The 8,697-nt window shown below is 36.8% G+C and overlaps 1 pseudogene; it reads left to right on the top strand.

Annotated features, from left to right (window-relative positions):
* Positions 1-7,378: 7,378 nt before the first annotated feature.
* LOC105104016 (olfactory receptor 5AK2-like) lies at positions 7,379-8,307 on the top strand (annotated as a pseudogene).
* The last annotated feature ends 390 nt before the right edge of the window (positions 8,308-8,697 follow it).

Raw genomic sequence — 8,697 nt, 5'->3', positions numbered from 1 at the left:
TCCTTGGACCCTTCTGGACTCCTGTTAGCAGCTTTTCATCAATTTCAGTTTTGACAAATTCCCTCATAAAGCCTCCATTTTACTTGGTCAATATTTAGGCAGTGGATTCAAATCTGTTGAGTGCTCCAGTAAGCATGGATTAAGTAATTGTATGATACAATTCTTAAACCCACGGAACCTAAAGTCTGAAGTCTCCAAGAGGATCAGTAACTTGCCCGTATTCACTAGGTTAACAGGTGATAGCGCCAGACTTTGAACAAAGGCTGGATGACTCTGAGAATTTGTGCTTTAAAAACCCCTGTGCTATACAGCCTGCCACCTTGCCCATACTCCTAGGAAAAAGGTCAAGGAGACAGCCACTCAATACTTCATGATAACCACTGGAAGGTCACCATATATAAGAAGAGGAGACAATAAAAACATGAATTTATGACATCCTTTTGTTGTCCAGCCAGAGTCCCTACCAGGGCTTCTACCACCTAGAGAAGGGATTTGAATTCTGTAGAATCACTCAGTGATTCAACTCAGGGAGGATACGTAAAGAGCTCTCTAAAATGATGGTTTAGACCTCTAGGGAAATAACCTAGGAACTCTTCTACTGATCACCCCAGTATTAACAAGTGAGGCTTGGAGTTCATCGTGTTGATGAAGTGAGACATGTGAATGCCTTTGCTGATGCCGGACAGAGCTTCATTGGAGGATGCTGGCTGTGTAAGGCCCCAAGAGTCCGTTAGGTATATGACAGTGAGGACAGCTGCAGCAGTGAAAGAAGAAAGGGAGCCACCCAGATTTGGAGATGCTGTCTAACAGCAATAATCCTGTTGATCCCTTTCGTGGCAGTGCCCTTCACAGGTGTACAGGATCAGAAGTTGTAGGCATGTGCATTCCCCACGTGTTGTTCCAGCACCATGAAGGCAGCCACATCTGGTGCCATTAAGCTCTCTTTTTTTTAACTAAAGGAGAAACTGAGATTTAAAACATTCTAGGTAGAAAATTAAGAATACAAAATCAGGTTTTCAAGATCTAAAATCAGCTTCAGTTTGAAACAGATGGTCCCCAAACTCATGAAAGTAAACAAGAGGCGAAGTCCCTACGGTTTCCCTAAGGACAGAAACTTGAAAAAAAATTTTTTTTTAATTATCTCAACTGGGAAGCTCAATACAGTGCACTGAGCTCAGCCCATGTCTGAGATTCTCATGGGGCTAGGTCTAAATCCCACAGCCCTCAAAAATAAACCCCCATTTTTAGCAAAAGCAAAATATCACCTTGTCAGTAAGTATAGAAAGGGATAGTCTAACATAAATGGGACTTTATAAAAAAGTAACTTCTGTATTTTTCTAAGCGGACACTTGCTATGGTGTCTGGAAGAAAAATCTAAGCCTAGAAGTCAGAGAAATACACCAGGATTTTTTTCTCTGGTTATTTGTAGGCTCCAGAAAATATTCCTCCAGAAAATCTGAAATAGAGATAGAGCAGAGCATCTACTGATGGGATGAGTTGGGAGCACTTTGGACATTGAGTATTTTTTAAAAATGCCTCAAATATTGTCAATGCTCAGTAAAAGTTTGGGGACTGAATTAATTCATCCTAGTTACCAGTTCACACTTTGGGAAGGGGAGAAGTCAGGTCTAGACTCAAAATTAACTTTACTTAAGAATTTCTTTGAGTTGAACAGTGGTTGCCGGAAAGTAAGGGAAATGAAATGTTGGTCCAAGGGCACAAACTTCTGGTTATAAGAAGAATGAGTTTGGGGGACCTAATGTATAGCATGGTGACTACAGTTAACAGTTCTGTTGAAAGTTGCTGTAGGAATAGATTTTAAACATTCTCCCCATAACAACATCAACAACATGGTAGTTATGTGATGTGAAGGATGTGTTAACTAATGTTACTGCAGTAACACTTAGCAATATGTGTATCAAATCATGACATTATGCACCTTAAACTTACACAACATTATATTTCCATTTTACCTCAATAACGCTAGCAGGGGTGGGGAAGAATGTCACTGAAAGAGATACAGAAAAAGTCTGTTGTGATGTAATGTAGAAGCTGATGCTAATCAGTGCAGCATTCCTGGAATCGTGCACACTGTGAGTCCCTCTTGCCTCCTGTGCCCTTAGCTTGTGAGGCAGCATCACCGTGTTTTGGTCAAAGAACTTCCTCTGTTTGGAGTTTCCTTCCTGACTGCACAAATCTCCACCTTAATAATCCCAAATGTATTTCTAGTACATTTTTAAAGCTGCTTAGCTCAGTGACAAGAGGAGATCATTCCCTGAACTAAGGTCAGATAGCATTTGGTTTGTATCTCCTTTTGGGCACTATTAACTCTGACTTTTGTCACAATCACTGTGACAGTTGAACTTGAGGACTGTGGACGTAACTGATTCACCATTTTTGACCCCAAGTCTCAGAACACTGTTTTCAGCAACAGAATTGCTCTGTTTTTCCTTTGGATTGAATTCACCTCTTTTAACACTTAACATGGTAATTCCCTTGTTTCTCTATTGCATATTGAATATTGCATAATATTGCATTATTGCATAATATTCTATTCTTTATACCATGTTTATGTAGTTATTAGTTATTTAGTTTCTTCTTAATTTTTTGTCTGCTGTATATCATGGCTTGATTTATATTTTGAAAATCCAATTTGATAATCTTTGAATTTTAATGATGAGTTTAGTCCACTTATATTTATTTTCCTTACTAATTCATTTGGATTTATTTATGCCTCCTCAGATGATTTGTTTATCTTGATTTTTCCTATTATTCTTTTTATCTCCTTTATGGTCTTTATTTAGATTGATTTTAAAATTCCATTTGTTCCCCTAATTTTACAAAGAAAACTTCCTTTTTTGTCTTTTGTAATTATTGAAAATATATATATCTAAGTAAAATTCTAAAGTACAAGAATTTTAGAGTACCCAAATCTAATGAATTCTCTGATCTATTAATACAAACTGATATTTTTAATTTATCACCTCCCATAGACAGTATCATCAATATTTAATACTGCCTCTCTTTGTTCCAATATGTTCTTTCCCACATTTACCAGTTTCTAAGCTTAGCATTTCTTCTTGCTTCTGAGACTTTTTTCAGAGATCACATCCTTCTGACAACAATCTTTAGTAGCATCTTTAGTGCACAACTGTTGATGGTAAAATCTCTCCATTTGATCCTGCATTAGAGTGTTTTATTTTATTCATATTTTTATTAGCTTCTTATTTTTAAATGTAAGACCTTATAACAAGGTAAATAATAGATTGTCATTTTAAATGATAGTACAAGAAACACTGATACACATTTTTCTTAGATTAACCAGTTCTTTTTCTTTCCATCTAGTTTTGTCTGTACATAGACAACTAGGTATTAAAATTCAACATCTATCTCCTACAAGGGAAATCTGTTATAACCAAGCTTTCACTCCAAAGGAACTTAATATTGATAAAATAACATTTTCTATTATTTATATAAATTCTACTTGTCCCAACAATATTCTTTATAGATATTTAGTTTTCAGATTCAGGATCCAATCAAGGATTGTGCTATAAATTTAGTTGTAATGTCTGTCTAGTCTTTTTTTCTAATATTTTTGGGGAGGGGTGAGTTAATTAGGTTGTTTTTTTTTTTAATGAAGGTACTAGGTATTGAACCCAGGACCTCGTGCGTGCTAAGCACACACTCTACCACTGAGCTATACCCTCCCCTCTCTAGTCTTTTCAAATCTTAAACAGTTCTCAGTTTTGTTTTTTGTTTCTCTGTCTTTTATGAAATTGACATTTATTTAGGTATACAAGCCAGTTGATGTGTAGAATTTCCCATCAGCTGGTTTTTTTCAGGTAGCTTCATCTTAATTAGATTCACAATGAACATTTCTGGCATTAAAACAATGGTAGGTGCTGCTTTTGACCCTCCCACCATGCCCACCTTGTGTAATTAAAATGTGGGTGTACAGTTCTAGACTGTGATTTTTCTCTCTCTGCACTCTGAGGAGCTTATTCTTCTCTATTCTGGCTTATTGTCATATTGGGAAGTCTGTTTTTTTCAGACTCTGTCATTCCCTTTTCTCAGACTTTTATTATCTTCTGTTTTCTTTCGTTGTTCAATTTTTTTTTTCACAATGATATTTCTAGGTGTGAACAGTTTTTATTTATTCAGCTTGAAAGGCTTCATACTCTCCAAATTTTGTTAACTTTTGGGAGTTCTCAGCCATCATATCCTGAAACATTCTCTTTCCTCCTGACATGCTAATTTTGTGCATTCTATTCTAACTTCCACATTTCTTAACCTGTCTTTCACTGTTTCCATCTCCTTGTCACTGTGTACAATTTCTAGGAAATTTCTTCATATATGTCTTCCTGCTCACCAAGTCTCTCTGCAGACTTAACTCACCGATTGAGTCATTTCAGTGATTTTTTAAGGAAATCTAATACTTTTTTATAAATCCTTTGTTAATCTTTTTCTTCCTTGCTTTTATTTTCATTTTTAATTTCTTTAAATAATAAAGATCTATTACTCTATATTCTATACCTGGTAACTAGAATATCCCAAAGCCTGTGTTATTAAACCCTGCCATTGTTTCTGAAAAGTTTTCTTCACAATGGCTTTTTCTTTGTTTTTTTTTTTTTTTTTTAATTTTTTTGAATTATAGTATCACTGTTACTGATTTTACCTGCAGGAATCTCAAGGTGATCTGGATTATTGGTATATTCCCCTTCAGGATTTTGCTTTGTTTCTGCCAGATAGCTAAGGTATTCACAGCCCAGCACAGTTCTCTGTTAATTTCTTACCTAGTATTGCAAATTTACACTCCAAACCCATGTGAATTCAAGGTGATAGTTACAAATATTCAGGTAGGACTTCTTCTCCTTCTTCTCCTTTTTTTTTTTTTTTTTTTTTTTTTTTTTTTGCCAAAGCAGAAGCTCTTTTTCCATCAAGATGACTTTGTTCTAAGCCATTATTTACCAAAATTGTATATTTGGCTCCATCTACACTCTGCAAATCTGAGACATAGTTTCCCATCCCCCACTTACATCTCTAAACCAAAGAGCTTTGTTTCATAGAACAACAGAAATCCTTGTGGCAGCCTGAGCATCATCTCATCTGGTTTGCAGGTTCCTTTTAGATCTCCAGGGCTGGGCACTCTTCTTACCTGTTTCTGAGCTCAGTATGACTTTACAGTGATCTTTGTTATGTGTTGTCCAGCATTTTCAGGTGTTGGTTACAATCCAGTTTTCTCACTATCTTTTATATTATGTGGCTTGGAGCAGAAGGATGAATGGGATTTTCAAAAATAATTCTCCCCACCTCGTTTTGAATCACCCCTCAAGGAACAAATATTTCCACTATTGATTTGTATTCAGGAAGATGGATTTCAGATTCTGAAAGCAATTACCAGAGGAGAATTTTCAAAAACCATTTTGTTAAAGGCATTATCACTGGTATTAAATATTCAGTGTCTGAAGCACATTGAATTTGACAATAGTAATTGAAATGTGAGATTTTGGTAAAATGTTAATCTTAACATTTTGCTGGGATACTGCATATAAATTAGTCCTGTGATTTTTGCAGCCACACTCCCACATGCAGTTGTCATTTGATATTCATGATGGTTAGATTTAGATAATTTTGAACACTTAATTTCTTTTAATGCCCTAAAAGACAAAGTACAGAGAACAAAAAAAAATGACATTGAAATATATCAATTATGCTTTCTTTTTTGGAAAATAATGCATTCTGAACCATACAGACTCTCACAACTCACAAGACTCAGTCTTATCGTAAAAGTACTCCAATTTACTGTGCATCAGATGATTAAAGGTCACCCATGAATAATCAGAAGCATGACTGCAGTGAGAGCTGATTAAAATAACACTAGCTGTGAGAATAAACAAATCTCAAAATCTCAGTGACTTCTCACAACTGAAGTTCTCAATCACAGTACAGTCCAGTGGAGGAAACAGGTTGCTGGCAGAGGGTCTCTGCTCCACATAGTCATTCAAGATCAGATACTGAACAAGGCTGCAATACTGACATAGATGGGGCTGGCAGACTTGGCAAATAAAAATGCAAGTCTCAGTTAACTGTGAATTTCAAATAAACAGTAATTTTTTGTAGATTTTCCATGCAATATTTAAATTATACTTATACTAACAAATTATGTGGTTTATCTGCAATCCAGATTTAACTGGTTGTCCTGTATTTTATCTTAACACATGGCTTCCAAAATTTTCCTGAATGTCAGTATCCAGTCAACAGATGGAGGGATAAAGGGGGTAGAAAGTCATATGATTCCAGTTGGGGGGGAGGAGGGAAGAGCTGGTTCAGGCCTAGAAGCAGCATTCTTTCCTTTTGCCCATGTTCCACTGGCTGAACAGGGTATCCTGGCCAAGCTTAAGAAAGTTCGGTTGGAAGTGATGTCTAACTGTGTGCCTAGAAGAGAAGGGAGATCTACTGATGAGGCCATTTCTGCCTCAGCAAAGGCCCATGACACATTACTCCACACTGAGCAGTGCTCAGCAGTTGGGGTCGTGTTTAAGAGTAAAGGCACTAGAATAGAGGAGTTTGGGGGGCTTACAGAATATGAAAAATTATGGAAGAAGACAACTCAGCTGTATTCCTAACCAGGTACAGAGGTAGCAAAACTCAGAGTGGAAAACAAAGAGCTCTGTGATTTAAAATAAGCTATCATTATATACTAATAGAGTTATCACAAGATAATTTGTCTTGCAGCTGGGCCATGGCTAAAGAGAAAAACAAGGAAATGGGAAATGCAGGACTATCTCTTAGAAATCTACAAATATACATATATATACACAAATATGTGTGTGTGTGTGTGTATAAATACATGTATTTATGTATATATATACATACAGTTAGTTGCATGCTAAGGATGATAGTATAAAGATGCTCTGAAGTTTTCCATGCATATGTGAATCATAAACAAATCTCAGAAAATTTCCCTAGTGAATGCTGCTAACTTCAGGAACTTGACCAGGATTCAAATGATAGATGGCTGAGAAAAGCTATAGGTTGTTGAAAGGTACAAAATCATATTTGAATATTGGTTTAAGCAAATATGAATACATTTTTAATATAATGAAAATGTGTTAATCTATGTTTCCTAGATTAACACATACTAGAAGTCAGTCTTCTTCTATGAAATCATTTATTTTGGAGATGAATCCATGGCTCACATATCACTGTTTTTGTGGTGGGTTTTTAGCAAGAAAATAAAAAAATAATTGGAAATAAATAAACCCTGTTGTGAGTGTTTGCCATGAAAATCTGTCAAAAAAAGGTGACTGGAATATAACCTTTCCTGTTTAAGAAGATTTCCTTTATTTTCTTGGTCCTTTTTAGGCTTTTGATAGTCATGACACAAGGAAATAGCACTGAACTGACTGAATTCTTTCTTCAGGGATTTGGTGCCCAACACAAGTTTCAGTATGTCCTCTTCACTGTATTTTTGGTCATCTATGTGGCCACCATGGTGGGGAATAGTGGAATGATCTGACTCATCAAGACAGATTCCAGACTTCAGACACACATGTACTTTATCCTACAACATTTGGTTTTTGTTGATATCTGTTACAGTTCTGCTATCACTCCCAAGATGATGCAAAAGTTCATAGAAGAAAGCAAATCAATATCATTCAAGGGCTGTGTCATGCAATTATTGGTTTCTGCAACATTTGTGACCACTGACTGCTACCTCCTGGCAGCTATGGCAGTGGACCGTTACATGGCCATCTGTAACCCACTTCGCTATCCCATAGTCATGTCCCAGAGAGTCTGCATCCAGTTGGTAGCTGGCTCATATGTCATGGGCACTATAAATGCTTCTGTGAACACAGGGTTTACATTTCAGTGTTCTTCTGCAAGGGCGACAACATCAATCACTTCTTCTGTGACGTTCCTCCAATCCTCGCCCTCTCATGCTCCAACATTGACATCAACATCATTCTACTTGTAGTCTTTGTGGGATTTAGCTTGGTGTTCACCGTGTCGGTCGTCATCTGTTCCTACACATATATCCTGGCTGCCATCCTCAAGATGTCTTCTACTGCAGGGAGGACAAAATCCTTCTCCACGTGTTCCTCCCACATGACAGCAGTCACCATTTTCTGTGGGACCCTCTCTTACATGTACTTACAGCCTCGTTCTAATAATTCCCAGGAGAACATGAAAGTGGCCTCTGTATTTTACGGCATTGTGATTCCCATGTTGAACCCCCTGATCTAAAGTCTGAGAAATAAGGAGGTAAAAGAAGCTCTAAAAGTGATGGGGAAGAAATTCTTCTAGATTGGACCCCAAGGATAAAAATTCAGCACACCAAAGTATGCAGTAGAGATGTTTGACCATATTTAATGTTTCTGAAATAAGGAATGTGTTCACCTCTTAAACCAGTGATACCTCCTTCGATAGATAGCTTAGTAGAATATAGGAAATATAGTATTCAAGTGGAGAGTGTTTCATTGATGTTTGCTGATATCACATTGGCCATAAAAAGTCACATGGACAACCCAGATTCAAAGACTTGGAGTAACTGATCTACCACTTAATGGAAGGACATGAAACATCACATTGAAATGCTGTGGCTCCACTGAAGAAAAGGACTTGTGGCCATTTTTATAATCTACCACACCCTATGCCTGCCTGGGAAAAAAATGGGTATTTTTTAGCTGACACCTT

Source organism: Camelus dromedarius, chromosome 35 (genome assembly GCF_036321535.1).
Source record: "Camelus dromedarius isolate mCamDro1 chromosome 35, mCamDro1.pat, whole genome shotgun sequence".
Classification (NCBI taxonomy): domain Eukaryota; kingdom Metazoa; phylum Chordata; class Mammalia; order Artiodactyla; family Camelidae; genus Camelus; species Camelus dromedarius.
Note: the sequence above shows the minus strand (reverse complement) of the source record. Positions and strands in the feature narration are given on the sequence as shown.